Genomic DNA, 23,047 nt, shown 5'->3' with positions numbered 1-23,047 from the left:
CTGAGTAGATTACACAAGAAGGAAAACACACAGCAAGTCAGCAGGATCTAGGAGCAACATGGCAGATGTGACAACCTACATGGTGAGCTGCAGCATGTGCTACATGTTCACAGATCGACCAGAAGAAGAATCCAATTTCACCTGTCAGAAGTGTAGACTAGTGGCCCTTTTAGAAGAAAAGGTGCGGGGTCTGGAAGAAAGAATAGCAACTTTGAAACTCATCAAAGAGAATGAAGACTTTCTAGACAGAACAGAAGCATCTCTACTGGTCACAGAAGGTGCAAAAAGTGTCAGAGAACCTCCAAAAGCAGATGAGTGGAAGCATGTGACCAAAAGAAGCAAGAAGACCATGGAGAAATCACCAACCACACAACTGAAGAACCGATATCAAATCTTTGTAGAGGATGAAGATGGCACACCTAAGAATGAAGCAATACCAGCAAGCAAAAAAGAAAAGGGCACACAGCAACAAGTGACAGCAAAAAGTACAGCCAAGAAGCAACGAAGAGTGGTGGTGGTGGGAGACTCACTACTGAGAGGCACCGAAGCAGCCATCTGCAGACCGGACATAACTGCAAGAGAAGTATGCTGCCTTCCAGGTGCGATGATCAAGGATGTGACCGATAGGATACCAAAGCTCTTCAGCTCCAAGGACGTCCACCCATTTCTTCTGATACATGTTGGCACCAATGACACGGCAAGGAAGGACCTACCGACAATCTGCAAGGACTTTGAAGAGTTGGGGAAGAAAGTAAAGGAACTGGATGCACAGGTAGTTTTTTCTTCTATCCTTCCAGTAGACGGGCATGGCACCAGGAGATGGAACAGGATCCTTGATGCAAACAACTGGCTAAGACGATGGTGCAGACAACAAGGATTTGGATTCCTGGACCACGGTGTGAATTACTGGTATGATGGACTCCTCGCCAGAGACGGACTACACCTCAACAAACCTGGGAAACACACATTCGCCAGAAGACTCGCTACACTCATCAGGAGGGCGTTAAACTAGAAGAAGAGGGGACGGGAAGAAAAACATTAGACTCGAACAAAGACGACCCAGGAAAACATACTCAGAAGGGAGGTAAGAACATTTCTAAAACAATCCACAGTGAGGAGATTGGAACAAAACAAAATCCTCTAAACTGCATGCTCGCAAACGCCAGAAGCCTGACAAACAAGATGGAAGAACTAGAAGCAGAAATATCTACAGGTAACTTTGACATAGTGGGAATAACCGAGACATGGTTAGATGAAAGCTATGACTGGGCAGTTAACTTACAGGGTTACAGTCTGTTTAGAAAGGATCGTAAAAATCGGAGAGGAGGAGGGGTTTGTCTCTATGTAAAGTCTTGTCTTAAGTCCACTTTAAGGGAGGATATTAGCGAAGGGAATGAGGATGTCGAGTCCATATGGGTTGAAATTCATGGAGGGAAAAATGGTAACAAAATTCTCATTGGGGTCTGTTACAAACCCCCAAATATAACAGAAAGCATGGAAAGTCTACTTCTAAAGCAGATAGATGAAGCTGCAACCCATAATGAGGTCCTGGTTATGGGGGACTTTAACTACCCGGATATTAACTGGGAAACAGAAAGCTGTGAAACCCATAAAGGCAACAGGTTTCTGCTAATAACCAAGAAAAAATATCTTTCACAATTGGTGCAGAATCCAACCAGAGGAGCAGCACTTTTAGACCTAATACTATCTAATAGACCTGACAGAATAACAAATCTGCAGGTGGTTGGGCATTTAGGAAATAGCGACCACAATATTGTGCAGTTTCACCTGTCTTTCACTAGGGGGACTTGTCAGGGAGTCACAAAAACATTGAACTTTAGGAAGGCAAAGTTTGACCAGCTTAGAGATGCCCTTAATCTGGTAGACTGGGACAATATCCTCAGAAATGAGAATACAGATAATAAATGGGAAATGTTTAAGAACATCCTAAATAGGCAGTGTAAGCGGTTTATACCTTGTGGGAATAAAAGGACTAGAAATAGGAAAAACCCAATGTGGCTAAACAAAGAAGTAAGACAGGCAATTAACAGTAAAAAGAAAGCATTTGCACTACTAAAGCAGGATGGCACCATTGAAGCTCTAAAAAACTATAGGGAGAAAAATACTTTATCTAAAAAACTAATTAAAGCTGCCAAAAAGGAAACAGAGAAGCACATTGCTAAGGAGAGTAAAACTAATCCCAAACTGTTCTTCAACTATATCAATAGTAAAAGAATAAAAACTGAAAATGTAGGCCCCTTAAAAAATAGTGAGGAAAGAATGGTTGTAGATGACGAGGAAAAAGCTAACATATTAAACACCTTCTTCTCCACGGTATTCACGGTGGAAAATGAAATGCTAGGTGAAATCCCAAGAAACAATGAAAACCCTATATTAAGGGTCACCAATCTAACCCAAGAAGAGGTGCGAAACCGGCTAAATAAGATTAAAATAGATAAATCTCCGGGTCCGGATGGCATACACCCACGAGTACTAAGAGAACTAAGTAATGTAATAGATAAACCATTATTTCTTATTTTTAGTGACTCTATAGCGACAGGGTCTGTTCCGCAGGACTGGCGCATAGCAAATGTGGTGCCAATATTCAAAAAGGGCTCTAAAAGTGAACCTGGAAATTATAGGCCAGTAAGTCTAACCTCTATTGTTGGTAAAATATTTGAAGGGTTTCTGAGGGATGTTATTCTGGATTATCTCAATGAGAATAACTGTTTAACTCCATATCAGCATGGGTTTATGAGAAATCGCTCCTGTCAAACCAATCTAATCAGTTTTTATGAAGAGGTAAGCTATAGACTGGACCACGGTGAGTCATTGGACGTGGTATATCTCGATTTTTCCAAAGCGTTTGATACCGTGCCGCACAAGAGGTTGGTACACAAAATGAGAATGCTTGGTCTGGGGGAAAATGTGTGTAAATGGGTTAGTAACTGGCTTAGTGATAGAAAGCAGAGGGTGGTTATAAATGGTATAGTCTCTAACTGGGTCGCTGTGACCAGTGGGGTACCGCAGGGGTCAGTATTGGGACCTGTTCTCTTCAACATATTCATTAATGATCTGGTAGAAGGTTTACACAGTAAAATATCGATATTTGCAGATGATACAAAACTATGTAAAGCAGTTAATACAAGAGAAGATAGTATTCTGCTACAGATGGATCTGGATAAGTTGGAAACTTGGGCTGAAAGGTGGCAGATGAGGTTTAACAATGATAAATGTAAGGTTATACACATGGGAAGAGGGAATCAATATCACCATTACACACTGAACGGGAAACCACTGGGTAAATCTGACAGGGAGAAGGACTTGGGGATCCTAGTTAATGATAAACTTACCTGGAGCAGCCAGTGCCAGGCAGCAGCTGCCAAGGCAAACAGGATCATGGGGTGCATTAAAAGAGGTCTGGATACACATGATGAGAGCATTATACTGCCTCTGTACAAATCCCTAGTTAGACCGCACATGGAGTACTGTGTCCAGTTTTGGGCACCGGTGCTCAGGAAGGATATAATGGAACTAGAGAGAGTACAAAGGAGGGCAACAAAATTAATAAAGGGGATGGGAGAACTACAATACCCAGATAGATTAGCGAAATTAGGATTATTTAGTCTAGAAAAAAGACGACTGAGGGGCGATCTAATAACCATGTATAAGTATATAAGGGGACAATACAAATATCTCGCTGAGGATCTGTTTATACCAAGGAAGGTGACGGGCACAAGGGGGCATTCTTTGCGTCTGGAGGAGAGAAGGTTTTTCCACCAACATAGAAGAGGATTCTTTACTGTTAGGGCAGTGAGAATCTGGAATTGCTTGCCTGAGGAGGTGGTGATGGCGAACTCAGTCGAGGGGTTCAAGAGAGGCCTGGATGTCTTCCTGGAGCAGAACAATATTGTATCATACAATTATTAGGTTCTGTAGAAGGACGTAGATCTGGGTATTTATTATGATGGAATATAGGCTGAACTGGATGGACAAATGTCTTTTTTCGGCCTTACTAACTATGTTACTATGTTACTATGTTACTATGTAATAGTGCCGTAAATGTGCTGAATATATCCGGGCAATGGAACGTTACCAAAAACAGGTGGCCGCCCGGCCGGTAGCAGCCACCTAAAACTGACCTCCGATGTAGAGCGCGGGGTCCTGCGAAGCCGGTGCCGCGCGTGAGATGTAAGGTAAGATGAGAGGTGAATCCGGATGGTGCGCAGGACCTTCGTGACGCGAAGATCACGTGACCGCTGACGGTGGCCGTGAATAGATACGGGGTGCAGTAAGGATCAAAAGTCCAATGCGTTTCGGAGACGCCTGTCTCCTTCCTCAGGGATGATCCCTGCCCCATGTACATGATCCTTATATAGCTTATAGTACTCCATGCCTTGGTTTATTGAAAGCCGAACAGTTCTATCCCCACGTTTAAACCCCTAGGTATAATGGTATCTAAAGTAAAGATCCATTTCGTCTCCATTCTTGACATGGCTTTGATAAAATCCCCGCCTCTCCAATGTCGGCGTACTATATCGATACCTAATACTTTCATCTGTCTCGTCTGTCCATCATGGCATTCAATAAAATGCTGGGAAAGTGGATGACCTAAAAATTTCCTTTTTATATTACGGATGTGCTCACTGATCCTGATTTTTAAGGAACGCTTTGTTCTCCCTACGTATAATTTACCGCAGGGGCATTCTATAATATAGATCACTCCTGTGGACGAACATGTAATAAAATCCGTAATTGGAATAATCCTATCATCTTTTTTGATGTGTATACTTTTTTGAGTGATAGTCTGTTTACATACAGTGCATTTTTGACATGGAAAACATCCTTTAAGTTTTGTATGAAACAGGGAAGTTTGTATTAAAAAGGATTTTTTTGGTACCGTTGGAGCAATCATATTTCCTATATTTTGGGATTTTTTATACACAAAACGAGGCTGGTCAGTAATTTTATCTCCTAGGATTTTATCATTTTTTAAAATATGCCAATGCCTCCTAACTATTTTACGGAGAATGTTTGAGTTAGTGTTGAATCTTGTAATAATCGGAATAGATTCCGTATTATCTTTAGTTCTAGGGGCTGATTGAATCAAATCCTGTCTAGATTTTAACTGAGCTTTTTTCCTTGAAATTTCCAATGTTGTCTCATCATATCCCTTCTCTAAAAATTTTTTAGTCAGAGTTTTGGCTTCTTTTTCAAAATCCTGAGGCCTAGAGCAATTCCGGTATATAGTACATAGTACACGTATGAATTTTCGAGTCCTCAATAAAAATCTTTAAGTCAAGAAAATTAATATCAGTAGTACTGGTGGTAGAGGTGCGTTGGACTTTTGATCCTTACTGCACCCCGTACCTATTCACGGCCACCGTCAGCGGTCACGTGATCTTCGCGTCACGAAGGTCCTGCGCACCATCCGGATTCACCGCCTACATCTCACGCGGCACCGGCTTCGCAGGACCCCGCGCTCTACATCGGAGGTCAGTTTTAGGTGGCTGCTACCGGCCGGGGCAGCCACCTGTTTTTGGTAACGTTCCATTGCCCGGATATATTCAGCACATTTACGGCACTATTACCGCCTCTTAAGCCGGGACTACTCCTATTCAAGGTAGGAACACCGTTCCACTTTCAAAGACTTTTTTTGCATCTACCGCAGGGAATTATATATATTTTTGATGTTTTTCAGCTACTTTAGGATATCCTATTGTATATTTAGTTCCGTGTCCTATTTAATTTTCTCACATCCTATCAGTGGACTCTTTGCTATTACCCAGCGCGTACCGGTACATATTTTGATATATACCAAGTTGATATACAATTATCATATACCACTGTTACTAACCTTAAAACACACTAATCAAAGACCAATATTACCAAAATTACTACTTTGCAAAGCCCACAGCTGCCTACACACAGTATATTGGCCCCCATAGCTACCTACATACAATATGGTGCTCACCACAGCTCCTTATATACAGTATGATGGTCTAGTAGTTGACACAGACTGAAGAGGGCCCCTGTGCAAGAATGGTAAGAGGACCTCTTTATTTGTAACAGAAATTGATTGCTGCTTTGGGGGTGGAAGTGGGTCCCCTTTATCTCCTGGACCTATGTAGCTGCACAGGTTGCACGTATGGTATGTCCACCGTTGTGATGGTCTCCACAGCTCCCTATATATATTATAGAATCTCCCCACAGCTCCTATATATGGAGCGCCCCCAGGCACAGGGCCACGCGTTTCGGTACCGGGCCTCTCTGGTTCAGTTCTGAGGCTGTCACGGTGGCTAGACCCGGCCCGCGACCCTGCTAAGGGGCGTCCAATGAAAGTGGAATACAGTCTGTCAGTGGTTCGTGACGCCACCTGTGGTGTTCGGTCAGGGTGACCGACGCTGCTATGAGGTCCACTGGGGTGATGTAATGGCAGCTGGATGGTATACCTTCCCACAGGTGAAGTATGTCCCCAGGGCTTCCCAGTAAGGTGGATGGTGATGGTGTGAGGTACAGTCAATAACGAGGACACAAGGTTGCAGTCTCTTTACCTTTTTACTGAAGGCTTCAGGATCCTCAATCCAGAGTACGTTTAACAGGGCTCTCAGAGACCGGCCGATCCGATGGGCACATCCAGAGTTTCCTTCGCAGATGGAAATCGTTGCCTACCACTAGCGCCTGTGTGTTGTAGTCCTACCCTGATGAGCATTCGGAATAGTCCTCACAACTGCTGTTCTCGTTCGTTCGTTCTCTACAGCTCTCTCTCGTTCTTTGGTTCCAGATGTTACTAGTTTCTAACGTCCCCCAGGTATGTTATGGCTAGGACGCCACCAGTGTGACGGGAAGGCTTGGAGGTCTTCCGGGACCCTAGCGACGCCCCTCTCCCAATGTTGCCCCCTATGTCTTCGTAGGTGTAGTAAAGTAGACAGTCAACTGTCCAGCGGAGTTTGAAGTAAGTCTTGAAGTCAGTTACTCCTACGGTGTTCCGGCCACTGACTACACGCCTCAGTAAGATGTTGCCTCTCTCTCTCTCGGCACGACTCTTACTGGCTCTCCTTTGTGCTTGATCTCGTTTACACGGTTCCACAATATCCTTCCCTTCGTGTCTCTTTCTTAGGATACCGCCGCAGGGTGTGCAGGCGCGGTTCCGTAACGTTCTGTTCTGTTCGCTAGGCACCTGCCAGGTTCCCACGCCTGACAGGGAGCCACCTGTGCCTTCTCCCTGCAACACCCCCTGCCACGGGATGTTGCCTGGATCCAACCCAGTCAGCTTCTGACTAACTTCCTCCCCAGCCTCTAGTTTTACCAGTGTGAGGAGTGGCCCAATAAATAAAGCCTTTTTCTCCCCCTAGTGGCCGGAGTGTGAAGTGTAATGTGTTCTGGTGATACCTGGTCAGGAGAACTCCTTAGTGCCATCAGACGTACCGCTACTCCCCTTAGCGGCAGAGTGCCATACTGCAACGACCAGGTCTCTGGGGCGCTGCATATACAGTATATAGTATGATGGCCCACAGCTCCCAAATATACAGTATATGTCATCACAGCTCCCTATATATGGTATGATGGCCCCCACAGCCCCCTACATACAATAAGATAACCCCCCAGCTCTCCTATGTACAGTATGATGGCCTCCCCAACTCCCTAGAGTATCATGTCCCCACAGCTTCCTATATATAATATGATGTCCCACAGCATCCTAAATGCAGTATGATGTCCACACGCTTCCTATGTATATTATGATGTCCCACAGCTCCCTAAATGCAGTATGATGGCCCACAGCTTCCTATACATAGTATGATTTCCCCATTGCTCCCTATATATAGTATGATGGCCAACAGCTCACTAAATACGGTATGATGGTCCCATGGCTTCCTACATATAGTATGATTTTGTAATACTATTACACTCCGGTCCTCAAGAGCCACCAACAGATCATGTTTTCAGGATTTCCTTAGTATTGCGCAGATGATGGAAATCTTGATTGTCCAGGTAATGTAACTATCACCACTGCATTACTAAGGAAATCCTGAAAACATAACCTGTTGGTGGCTCTTGAGGACTGGAGTTGGGGAACTCTGCTTGTGAGTATGTATGGAGCATGGACAGGGATTTCCTGATTGGACCCTTGGCAGAAGAAGACCCTCCTGCATCCCACTACAGATCCGAGCAAAATTTAGTTTGAGGCACCACACCTTCTTGAGGTGAGAACAACTGGACACAGTGCCCTTAAAGGGATGTTACAATACATATTATACCAATAGGAACCCTTTATGTACTGTGTGTAAAACACACAACCGTGCACTCTGGGATAACCCTGCCAAACAATACCTCTTAGTACTGCTGTTGGCACCCTATTGTTGGTCTTTAGTCCGTGTATCTCACCCTGTCACTAACCTAGTTTATATATATGATTATTCATTAATATATATATATATATATACAATCAGCCAGTTAGTCTGCCTATCTTTTTCCTGTCTAGTGTAAGTGCTGGTCTGTATGTGACACCTATATTAGGATCCATACTAGGAGACATAGGGACAGCCGACGGTGAGTGGGGGCGCCAATCTCGTATCTGTGTTTAGGGTGCCAACCTCCACTGATAGGTAGGCAGTACTAAGAGGTATTGTTTGGCAGGGTTATCCCAGAGTGCACGGTTGTGTGTTTTATGTGTTTATCTGGTTGTATTTGTGGCATTGTTTTAATTGGTATATTAATTAAAAGCTATATTTTATCTGTGTTATCTTTAGTACATAAAGGGTTCCTATTGGTATAATATAGATTGTCGTTGACCTTTAAGTAGCTGCTAAGACAGCTCCAAGTGGTGTGGATGTTACAATACAATATGATTTCCTCACAGCCCACTATTTATAGCATGATATTCCACAGCTCCCCATATACAGTATGATGACCCCACAGCCCCTATATATAGTATGATGTCCCCCACAGCCCGATAATATAAAAAAACAATAAAGATTTGACTCACTTAATCCTGGTTCACTGCAACCTCTGTCTAACATCATTATGCCGCCTGGGTGTGCTAACTTCTTAGGAGCTGCAGACATTCAGTGGCCTACAAGGAAGAGAGCTATATGACAGGGACCTTGTGCCTTCCTGCTCTATCATGGGATTGAACTGTATAAGTGTCATCAAATTGATGCTTACTTAGTTTTTTGCGGCATTTGCCAGAGATTCGGAGCTCTGGGTAAGAAGTTCGGGGCTGGAGCCCAAGATCGTTGATGCTAGTGACACTCCTGCACTTCACTCTCCATAACATATATATTATTATTGTTATGAGTTCATTATTATTATAGCACCATTTATTACATGGCACTTTGCATGTGAAAAGGGGTATACATAATAAAAAATAAAAAAACAAGCACAATAATTATGTAACAATACAAGTGACTGATCAGTACAGGAGGAGAGAGGACCCTGCCCGCGAGGGCTCACAGTCTACAACGGATGGGTGAGGATACAGTATTTGAGGGTACAGCTGTTTGTGCAGTCGTATGGGGGAGCGAGGTTACTGCAGGTTGTAAGTGGAGCGCCCTGTCAGAGCAATGGGTTACTCGGTACCTGGTCCTGCGGTTCATAGGGGGATGTCACGGTGACTGATCCGGTCCATGGCCCTGGGACGTCCGTATAAAAGGGAATACCTGTGGTATTCGGTCAGGGTCGACCGACACTGCTTTAAGGGGTCCGCTGGGGTGATGTTATGGCAGCTAGATGTTATACCTTCCCACAGGTGAAGTATATCCCCAGGGCTTCCCAGTGTGTAGATGGTAGAATGGTGAGAGGTGCAGTGAAGAATGAGGACACAGGATTGCAGTCTCTTTACCTTGTTTACTGTTGGTTTCAGCAGCCACAGTCCAGGGCACCAAATCACAGGGCAGGGATAGTCCGGCTGGTTTGGAGGCAGCTCCAGAGTCCCCCTGTCCAGGTGGAAATCAATAGCCTTCCCTTGTGCTGTAGTGGTGTAGTCCCATACTGCATAAGCTTCAAATAAGGTCCTCACAGATGTTCTGTCTCTCTCTCTGTCCCCCGTAGTTGGATAGGACAAAACCTGTATGACTGGTGGCTTGAGGTGGTTTTTAGGGACTCTAGCATGCCCCAGCCTCTGAGGGGTGCCACCGTGCCTACTGGGTGTAGGTGCGGACAGGTAACGTGCAATTAGCTATCCTGCCGGTCTCTGAAGTAAGACGTAGAGGTCCTTACTACCTCGGTGTTCCGGCTACCGGCGTTATCTGCACCTCAAGAGAAGGCAGCCTTCTCGGGGCTGGTCCCCTTCTGGTATCCTCTCCTGTGCTTTGCTTTCCTGCACGCTCACTGCAACATATTCTGCTTTCTGAAATGTCTCCTTCCAGGAGCTGTAGCACTTCAGGCTACAAGGCTCCTCTGCTTCCTTTCCCTCTTTGTCTCTGACAGGAACTGAACCATTTCCCTCCAGATCAGGATGTTTTTATAGGGGAGTTCACCTTAAACAGGCTTAGAGCTCCCCTTCTGGTCTGGAGTGTGAACATGTTGCATGCATTGTGTTACCTGACAAAGAGTTCTCCTTCGTTGCCTCCAAACGTAGCATCACTCTCCCCTGGAGGAAAGCAATGCCACTGTGATGACCAGGACCCTGGGGCACCACACAGGCTTGTCAGAAGAGGTAGGTTTTCAGGTTCCTTTTGATGGCTTCGATATATCCAACATGCAGCATGGAGAGGGTCAGGGAGTGCTTATGTGGCTCAGGAGCTGAGCACGCTCCATGCAGGCAGGGTGCTCGCTGTGTTATACAGACATAATAACAGCACACATGCAACTTTTCAGTTGACTATTCATTCATGATCCATGCATGCAGCTGTTGGCCACTGGGTGTGGATTTCTGGCCAGGCTACCACCGCTGTATCCTTATGATGACACACATGTATTTAAATTATGTATGGCTTCGTGGCAACATAATTGGCCAAATAGCATTCTACCTATGCGTGTGAACCCAGCCTAGGAACAATTGTGTCAAAAGGAGCTTTCTGCTCAGACCAAGCAAATTCTCCAGGAACCTGGTGTTTACCCTCCCTATCTGTCTGCACAGTGTAGACAATGTAAGCACCAGGTGCCTGTTCCATTAGCCACAGTTCATGCACTGTGGAAACTTCATGTCATGTCATAAGAAACTGCTGACTGTCTATGACAACAATATCATGTTACCGGTGTGAGTTCTCCCGGTTCTGTGGACTTGTGACATTTGTGTGCAACATGCGATTAAAACAGCATGAAACTTTGAGCTTCCAATCCACCTTCTGGTGATGGCCCCTGGTACGAGAAGTTACAGGACTTTGATAGAACATTCTGTTAATAAAATTGCTCTTTCTTTTATTTCTTCGGAACAATAATTATGTCCACTAGGATCATTTCTTCCAGTAAATTATAGTGCACCAGTCCTGAATTTTATTTAAAAAAAATTTCATGGCTAATAAATATTGATTATGGATTTAGCTGATTATTTATGACTAGACTCTACTGAATCTTATAGGAGAAAGCCCCCACTGCAGATCCGACACATTTTACTTACTCAGACACAATACAGACTTTTGGAGTTTATGGTTTAATTCAAAGTAAAGATAACTAAAAAGTAAAGAAACGCTAAAAATGTGAGAGGAGGCCTGTCTGGAATTTAAGGACCACTTAGGCTGCAATGGATTTCATTTAAGCTTAATCTAAAGAATGTTCTGGTTTTTGACTTTTAACCCGTATACAAGGGTTTGGACTATGCTGCAGGTTTCCCCAGGTCACATCCTCAGAGTAGTCTCGGTTAGCTATAGTTAACAGTTGGTGGTATCCAAAACGTAAAACCAAAACAAGATCTTGGAAGCATAGTCAGACAAGACGAAGTTAGGGTTGGTTTAGTTCACACAAGCAGAGGGTCAGGACAGGCGGCGTTCACACCATACTGTACAAGCAAAAGGTCAGGGCTAACAGCAGACAAAAGACCAGGTCAGAATTCAGGCCAAGTTGGTAATGGAAACTAAAAAGTACACCTTATACATAAATAATTCCAAAAACCTCACTGCTTAAGCCATGAGCATTGGTAGAAAGGTCCATTAATTATCCTTACTTGGCATTGCATGGGGAACATGAAATTAGAAGGCGCTGGCCATTACAAGACTGTGAATCAGTGCACTCATGCATTATACCCATATCTATAATCTATAACATAACGGTAGGAGCTTTACTCTGTCTGAAGCCTTTATAGACTGCGCAAGCACGATGCTCCTAGCGTTAGATTATAGCCAGTGTCCGTATTCTAGAAAAAAAAATGGCGCCGGAAAGCGCGGACTGTGCAGGCGCCGATTCCGGGAGCATGGGGACATTTATGAACCGTAAACAGGGGACGTGGGGACACGGTGGACATGATCCCGCCCTCATGATGCTGTGGCAGTTCATGCAACAGCAATTTCTTACTTATGCCACCTGATTCCAGGCCATGAATGTCCCCCTGCTCCCGGAATCGGTGCCTGCGCAGTCCGCGCTTTCCGGCGCCATTTTCTTGGATACTGCAGTGTGTCTATAAGAAAATGGTGCCGGAAAGCGCGGACTGCGCAGGTGCCGATTCCGGGAGCAGGGGGACATTTATGAGCCGGAAACAGGGGGCGTGTGGACACGATCCCGCCCTCATGACGCTGTGTCAGTTCATGCCACAGCAATTTCTTACTTAGGCCCCCTGATTCCAGGCCATGAATGTCCCCCAGCTCCCGGAATCGGCACCTGCACAGTCCGCGCTTTCCGGCGCCATTTTCCTGGATACTGCAGTGTGTCTTCAAGAAAATGGCGCCGGAAAGCATGGACTGCGCAGGCGCCGATTCCGGGAGCAGGGGGACATTTATGAGACGGAAACAGGGGGTGTGTGGACACGATCCCGCCCTCATGACGCTGTGGCAGTTCATGCCACAGCAATTTCTTACTTAGGCCACCTGATTCCGGGCCATGAATGTCCCCCTGCTCCCGGAATCGGTGCCTGCGTGTGTGCACATTACACACAGTGTCTTAAAAAAAAAATGGCACCACATGTTGTGAGATATGCACACGTTTACTCAGGTTCTATTTTATATGAGCACCACATCACAACATGGCAGCAGCACATACCAGGATGGGGACGTAGGATGACAGCACCACATCACAAAACGGGGGCGCAGGATGGGAGCAGCACATGACAGGATGGAGGCGCAGGATAGAAGCAGCACATGACATAATGTGAGCATCACATAACAGAATGACAACATGCAGACACACAAAACAGGATAAGACCACAGGATAGGGGCTGCACATGACAGAAAATGAGTGCAGGATAAGAGCAGCATATGACAGGATGGAGGTGCAAGATGGTAGCAGCACATAACAAAGTTAGGACACAGGATGGAAGCAGCACATACCAGGATGGAGACCATATACCAATATAAATGCTCGCCACCCGGGCATAGAACGGGTTCAATAGCTGGTATACTATATTCCCGGGAGGAAGACAGTGACCAAAGCAAAGCGACTGTACCTAGAGCACAATGGATACGTTAAAGGTAAAGCCCGCTGGCGGACAGCGATCTATCGTATTCTGACCTAGTTCTGATCCATCCTGTGTTGCAGGCACCACCATATTCATCCTGAAGGCGGCGCTGTTGGCAGAGAAGATGTCACCACTTATATCACTGTGAAGCCTAGGTGTTGAGATATACTGGGAACAGTGATGACACCCAGTAAAGCAGATTGTATGTGTGTGTGTACTGTACAGCAGCTTAGCCGGTGAAATCTCTTGTCTGTTGTGGCCAATTGGTGGAGCTATTACACTCCACCATACTTAAACTCCCAGCTTACTGCTGGAAGCCTCCAGAGATTGTGTTTGGATTCATTCATGTGCTTTGGTGATGGTTCCCACTTCTATTTATCCTGATCTTGACCCAAATTTTTCCTATGTCTTTCCCTGTAAATTCTCCTGATTTGACCCCGGTCAGTGTGGCTTAGCTTTTATCTGACCTCTTGGTAGCTGTACTAAATGAACCAGGATTCTGCATCAATTTGCCCCCCAAAACAGTGTGTGTCAACTCTTACCCCAGTGGAATATTACATCGTTGGGGAATGTTAGTACTAGTCACCTATCTTTTAATTCTAATGTATTTATTGATATGAGCTTATATCGTAGACCCCCACTAATCTGCTAAGTGAAGGATCCTCAGCACAACAGGACGGCACAGATCCATACATTGTGTAGTAGATGCGAATGGTACTGCAGCTCTCTCACCTATATCAAAGTTTTAGAAAACCCATTTAATAGTAAAAGTTACAATGATGATGACTTTTTTTCTTATAGTTATGGGAAGAACGATCTGTGAAGAGTTGTGGAACACAACAGCGTTCTTATTTATTGTAGTTTTTCTATTAACACGGGGTCCATATAGAATAAGCCAGACCTGTCTTCTCCAGCTGAAGAAATAAGCCAATATTACGGAGAAAAAGTGTCATGTTCAAAGGGCCAATGTTCTAGCTATATCATATATATTTACATGGTGTCCGCATATTCCTCAGTTCTATAGAGAGAATTCTCTGCCTATTGAGACTAACACGGCAACCCACAATTTACTTTCTGATATGTGCATGTCAGTCGGCATTAATGATCTTCATAGTCTCCAAGGAAATGGTTATGGACTATGACTAATGATAATAATCTCAGCATAAATGCAATGCGCCTTCTCAGACATCATGTCTTGAGATAAAGCAACTGTGTATTTTTATGTTTGTAAGTCATCTCCTAATTATTATCATTCTCCGTCTCTTAAGGTTATGTTCGTAAGTGGCAGATTTGCTGCAGAAATTGACTGTTCTCTACATCTCGATAGGTGCTGGGGTTGTATCTGAGGCAAGTGAATGGATTTCTGAATGGTCTCAGACATTTTTGCCACAAATCTACCCTTAAGTGATGGTCACGTGGAGTTATTTGGCAAGGATTTTCAAGTAGAGTCCGTGCCAAAATCTGTAAAAATAATGCTTAAAATCCTCTTGTAACCTTCTGAAATCCGCTTGTAAGCTTCACATTTGTTTGATTGAGAAAATGTGTCGATAGTATATAAGGTACCTTTTCTTCTAGCATTCTTAGTGCGTGGAAGAAAGGCAACATGCCAATGTTGGCATCACAGGAGCTTGTAGTCTGTTGTTTGTTCTCTAGACAGCACTCATCAAGTAGACCGGACCTTAAAAGGTGTCTAGCATCAATTTTTTGGTCTTCAATCTGCATTGAGACCCCCTTGCAGGACGTTGCACACAGACACACGGATGGCACATGGACATACAGATGTCACACAGACACCGACATACGGACACACGGCTGCAGCACATGGATGGCACACGGACCAGGCATCACACCGGTACTGGTTTTTCCTGTGTAGGAATAATCAGGATGTGTATATGTGGCCTTATACTGTGTCGTGACAGCTGCTGTTCAGGGTCAAGACATAACGTACACAGCCTGAAAGTCACACCTGACAAAGTATTCCTGACGTTGCACATCAGCGCCTGTGAGCACCCAGTACAGCTGCTGTGTTGCCACCCAGCAGAAGCCTGCCCTTATCCAGCAACACTGGACGGGTAACTTATCTACTGCACCCACACCTGACCTCCTGTCTCCCTCTTGGACTCAGTGCAGGCCGCCCTATGATCTACGCCAACATTAATTATGTCACCAGTCACATGCAGGCTGCAGCTTATGATGCATGCAGTTCAAGTTACCTGACCGCTGCAGCCGATCACAAGCTGCAGTGGTACTGTGTCTGGTAGAATGGTGACATTATATACACTATATATATTCCGGGCACTGCAGCCTCCAACTTCTCTTCAGGCCTGCAGAGCGGCGCTATACAATCATGTCATTGCTCTGCCTGTGTGACTACACTGAGGACTCGGAGGCTGCGGTTTGCAGACAGACGGTGAAGCGCGCGGCCATGTCTGCTGTACTGTGCCTGTAAATGTGTCAGTGTGTTGGCCCGGCTGCATCACAGTCAGGGGGAGGCAGAGAGAGCCATTGCCCCGGTGTAACAGGCCTGATTAACCCCCCGCCCAGAATATACCCGGGGTTAAAGTGGCCTAGGCCAGATTATACCCGGGTATATTCTGGCCTAGCCCAAACTATACCCCGGGGTATAAATTGGACTAGTCCAGTTTATACCCCTCTGGGCCAGACCACTTTAACCCCGGGTATATTCTGGGCGGGGGGGTTAAACTGGCCTGTTACACCGGGTATTAGTCCTGGGGTAAATTGCACTAGCGAGAACAAAGTAAAATCCTGACAGAACAAATCCCTTTTACAATCTTATTTTAGCACTAAAAGTACATGCAGATTATGTGACTCAGAGTTGGTCATACGGGGTGTTTTTGGCACTGGCGTTCTTGACTGTTACTAAGTTACATGCTGAGTCTCTGCTCCTAGTTAGACAGCGCATTCTGTTTATTAGCAGCCTAATGTCCTATCTGACCTGCTAGCTGTAACGCCTCAATTATCCAGATTATGTTACAAAGTGTAAAATGCCAAAATGATCATAAAATATAATTACGGATCCTATATAAACAGCCCTATTTATAGAACAAGCACACCAATATTTGAAAGACACATTGGTCCAACATTTGTGACGATCAAATCATATTGGGAAAAATAATAGGATTTTAATGACAACGTCACAGTGGAGATAACCTGGCAGCGAGGACTACCAGCAACACTGTCATTGAGGAATCCCTGAGATCTATTTTAAATAAAATATGTGGTTTCATTTAGGTAGACTCAATACTAATGTCAAAAGACTGACCATCGCTTCCAGGTGTGAACAGGTGCTTATTAAGAGTAGCCATCTCCATATACAACCAACAAATAAAATAGCACTCTGTAGCACTATAGCATGCAAACATGAAATATATGACATTAGAATTGAATTACTGTTCTAGAATATTAGAAAAATTGAGAATACTTGCGTACACATTGGCCAATTCATGTGTACCCAGCAGCCACCATAAGGCGATTCTCGTTGCTGGGAACCTGCCTATGTAAATGCTCTCTTGGGCTAAAGCCTGCATTTATATGGGAAGGTAGGGTCCAGGCTTTTTTAATTACAGTGGGATCCTACCTTCCCATATAAATTAAATAAATAAAGAGAGGATTCACATAGGCAGGTTCCCAGCAACGAGAGTGATGGCTGCTGGGTACACGTGAATTGACCAATTTATGTGCCAAGTAATTTTTCAAATTTTCTAGATCAGTAATGCAATTAAAATTTCACATATTTCATGTTTGCATGCTATAGCGCTACAAAATGCAACTTTATTTGTTGGTTAGAATTAATACTTATATTGCCCTACATGGGTTGTCCCAACTTGGTGAGTTACTGTATCCCACTAATTGGCTGATATTATGATATTATTGTTGCCATGGCAACCATTATGAAATCATCATCGCCATGGCAACCTATTATTTCGTCATTGCCACCATGGCAACCCATTATGACTTCATCATCACCATGACAACCTATTATGACATCTTTGTCACAATGGCAAACCATTATGACATCTGTCACTATGGCAGCCTCCATTACATCATTGTCACCATGGCAACCCACTATGAAATCATTGTCGCCATGGAAACCCACTATGGCACCATCGTTACCATGACAACACACTATGACATCATCGCCACCATGGCAACCTATTATGACATCATTGTCACCATGGCAACCATTATGACATCACCATCGTCATGGCAACCTATTATGGCATCATTATGACATCATCACCATGGCAACAATTATGGTATCATAACCATGGCAACTTATTATGTCATCTATTGACGCCATGGCAGCCATTATGAAATCACCATCGCCATGGCAACCACTATGACATCATCATCATCGCCATGACAACCTATTATGACATCATCGTCGACATGGCAGCCACTATTACATCATTGTCACCCTGACTGCCAACTTTGATATCATCGTTGAATGGCATCAGCTATGACATATTGTTGCCATGGCAACCACTATGAAATCAGCGTCGCCATGACAACTCACTATGACAACATCTTTGCCATAAAACACACTATGACATCGTCACCATGGCAACCTATCATGACATAGTTGTCACCATGGCAACCATTATGATATCATGATCACCATGGGCAACCTATTATGGCATCATTTGTCGCCATGGCAACCATTATTACATCATTGTCACCATGGCAACCATTATCGTATCATCGTCTCCATGGCAACCCATTATGACATCATCGTCGCCATAGCAACCTACTATGACATCATTTGTCACCATGGCAATAATTATGACATCATCATTGCCATATCAACCTATTATGTCATAATTTGTCACCGTGGCAACTATTAATACATCAACGTTGCCATGTCAACATTATGATATCATCATCACCATGGCAACCTATTATGGCATCATTGTCACCATGGTAACCCATTATGACATAATTGTAATCATGGCAACTATTATGACATCATCGTCACCATGGCAACCATTATGAAATCATCATCACCGTGGCACCCATTATGATAACATCATCACCATGGCAACCTATTATGACATTATCGTTGAAATGGCAGCATCTATTACATCATTGTCACCATGACAACCAACTTTGAAATAATCGTCGAATGGCATCAGCTATGACATAGTTGTTGCCATGGCAACCCACTATGACATCATCGCCGCCATGACAACTCATTATGACAACATCTTTGCCGTAAAACACACTATAACATCGTCACCATGGCAACCTATTATGACATCATTGTCACCATGGCAGCCATTATGGCATTATTGTCGCCATGGCAACCATTATGACATCATCATGGCAACCATTATGGTATCATCGTCTCCATGGCAACCTATTATGACATCATTGTCGCCATGGCAGCCACTATGACATCATAATCACCATGGGCAACCTATTATGGCATCATTTGTCGCTATGGCAACCATTATTACATCATCGTCACCATGACAATTATGATCATATCTGTTTCAATGGCAACCCATTATGACAACATCATCACCATGGCAACCTATTATGATATCATTGTCGCCATGCAGCCATTATGACATGATCGTCACCATGGCAACCTACTATAAGATCATTTGTCACCATGGAAATCATTATGACATAATCATCGCCATAGCAACCTATTATGTCATCATTTGTCGCCGTGGCAACTATTAATACATCATCGTTGCCATGGTGATTATGACATCATCATCACCATGGCAACCTATTATGGCATCATTGTCGTCATGACAACCATAATGACATCATCGTCGTCATTTCAACTATTATGACATCATTGTCGTCATGGCAACCTATTATGCATCATTGTCGTCATGACAACCATAATGACATCATCATCGCCATGACAACCATAATGACATCGTCACGATGGAAACCAATTATGGCATCATTGTCGTCATGGCAACTATTATGACATCATCATTGCCATGGCAACCATTATGACATCATTGTTGTCATGGAAACCTATTATGACATAATCATCGCCATGACAACCATAATGACATCATCACCATGGCAGCCTATTATGGCATCATTGTCATCATGGCAACTATTATGACATCATCGTCGCCATGGCAACCATTATGACATCATCATCACCATGGCAACCTATTATGACATTATCGTTGACATGGCAGCATCTGTTACATCATAGTCACCAGGACAACCAACTTTGAAATAATCGTCGAATGGCATCAGCTATGACATAGTTGTTGCCATGGCAACCCACTATGAAATCACCATCGCCATGGAAACCCAATAAGACATCATTGTCGCCATGACAACTCACTGTGACATCTTTGCCATAAAACACACTATGACATCGTCACCATGGCAACCTATTATGACATTATTGTCGCCATGGCAGCCATTATGACATCATCACCATGGCAACCATTATGGCATCATTGTAGCCATGGTGACCTATCATGACATCAAGGTCACCATGGCAGCCATTATGGACATCATGATCACCATGGGCAACCTATTATGGCATCATTTGTCGCCATGGCAACCATTACTACATCTTCGTCACAATGGCAATCATGATCATATCCGTCTCCATGGCAACGCATTAAGACATCATCACCATGGCAACCTACTATGACATCATTGTCGCCATGCAGCCATTAGGACATCATCGTCGCCATGGCAACCTACTTTGACATCATTTGTCACCATGGCAATCATTATGACATGATCATTGCCATAGCAACCTATTATGTCATCATTTGTCGCAGTGGCCACTATTAATACATCAACGTTGCCATGGCAACATTATGACATCATCATTGCCATGGCAACCATTATGAAATCATCATCGCCATGGCAGCCTATTATGGCATCATTGTCGTCATGACAACTATTATGTCATCAGAGTCGCCATGGCAACCATTATGACATCATCATCGCCATGGCAACCTATTATGTCATTATTGTTGACATCGCAGCATCTATTGCATCATTGTCACCATGACAACCAACTTTGAAATCATCGTCGAATGGCATCAGCTATGACATAATTGTTGCTATGGCAACCCACTATGAAATCATCGTCGCTATGGAAACCCACTATGACATCATCGTCGCCATGACAACTCACTATGACATCTTTGCCATAAAACACACTATGACATCGTCACCATGGCAACCTATTATGACATCATTTTCGCCATGGCAGCCATTATGACATCATCAACATGACAACCATTATGGCATCGTTGTTGCCATGGCAACCATTATGACATCATTACCATGATAACTATTATGGTATCATCATGGCCATGGCAACCTATTATGGCATCATTTGTCGCCATGGCAACCATTATTACATCATCATCACCATGGCAATCATGATCGTTTCTGTCTCAATGGCATCCCATTATGACATCATCATCACCATGGCAACCTATTATGACATCATTGTCGCCATAGCAGCCATTATGATATCATCGTCGCCATGTCAACCCATTATGACATATTTGTCGTCATGGCAACCTATTATGACATCATCATCACCATGACAACCATAATGACATCGTCGCCATGGCAACCTATTATGGCATCATTGTCTTCATGGCAACTATTATGAAATCATCATCGCCATGGCAACCATGATGACATCATCATTACCATGGCAACCTATTATGACATCATTGTCACCAGGGCAACCCATTATGACATCATTTTCATCATGACAACCTATTATGATATCATCGTCACCATGGCAACCAATTATGACATCATTGTCACCATGACAACCACAATGACATCATCGTCGCCATGGCAACCTATTATGGCATCATTGTCATCATGACAACTCTTATGACATCATCGTCTTCATGGCAACCACTATGAAATCATCATCGCCATGGCAACCATTTTGACATCATCGTCGACATGGCAGTGTCATGGTTGTGGTCTGGGTTCTCTCCCAGTCCTCACGGGGTTAATTGTTTTTGGCCTCTTTTTGGATCAGGGAGGGACATATATACCCACACCAGGCTTAGGTTCCTTGTCAGTTATACGTTCATTCTGTATGTGTGTCTGACCCCTGGTGTGTTTGCATACTACTTGCCTGTTTTGCCTTATTAGTTTTCTGATTCAGTATCATCGTCCCGTCTGGTTCTGACCTTCCAGCTTTTCTTCCCTGGCTTTGCACCTGTCTGTCCCACTTGTACCTCACTGTTGTCTCCGTCTTTCTGACCTCGGCTTTGTGTTTGATTTCGCCTCCCGTCTCATCCTGCGGTATCTATCCGACTTCCTTGTTTGACCTCGGCTCATTCACTACGTTCCGGCCTCACCAGTCTCCTCCATCACCCGGTGGTAGCCTCCACCTTCAGCCACTCCCCCGGGAGTCACATGTTGCAGGTCCTGCGCTGGGCTCACTGCGGCTCTCCTCATTCCTTCTGAGACTCAGGTGTCCTGTGTTTGATCCTCTGCTCAATATCTACTGCAGGGGTCATGACAGGCAGCCACTATGACATCATTGTTGCCATGATAACCAACTTTGACATCATCGTCGCCATGACAACTCACTATGACATCTTTGCTATAAAACACACTATCACATCATCGCCGCCATGGCAGCCTATTATGGCATCATTGTTGCCATAGCAACCATTATGACATCTTCATCACCATGGCAACCATTATGGTATATGGTATCATCATTGCCATGGCAACCTATCATTACATCATTGTCACCATAGCAGCCATTATGACATCATCGTCGCCATGGCAACCCATTATGACATCTTTGTCGTCATGGCAACCTATTATGACATCATCACCATGACAACCATAATGACATCGTCGCCATGGCAACCTATTATGGCATCATTGTCGTCATGGCAACTATTATGACATCATTGTCTCCATGGCAACCATAATGAAATCATCATCGCCATGGCAACCATGATGACATCATTACCATGGCAACCTATTATGACATTATCGTTGACATGGTAGCATCTATTACATCATTGTTGCCATGACAACCAACTTTGACATCATCGTTGAATGGCATCAGCAATGACATAATTGTCGCCATGGCAACCCACTATGAAATTATCATCGTCATGGAAACCCACTATGACATCATCATTGCCATGACAACCTATTATGACAATTGTCGCCATGGCAGCCATTATGACATCATCGTCGCCATGGCAACCTATTATGGCATCATTGCCATCATGACAACTCTTATGACATCATCATCTTCATGGCAACCACTATGAAATCATCATCGCCATGGCAACCATTTTGACATCATCGTCGACATGGCAGTGTCATGGTTGTGGTCTGGGTTCGAATGGTATAAGCTATGACATAATTGTCACCATGGCAACCCACTATGAAATCATCGTCACCATGGAAACCCACAATGACATCATCGTCGTCATGACAACTCACTATGACAACATCTTTGCTATAAAACACTAT

This window comes from Ranitomeya imitator, chromosome 5, assembly GCF_032444005.1.
Source record: "Ranitomeya imitator isolate aRanImi1 chromosome 5, aRanImi1.pri, whole genome shotgun sequence".
Classification (NCBI taxonomy): Eukaryota; Metazoa; Chordata; class Amphibia; order Anura; family Dendrobatidae; genus Ranitomeya; species Ranitomeya imitator.
Note: the sequence above shows the minus strand (reverse complement) of the source record.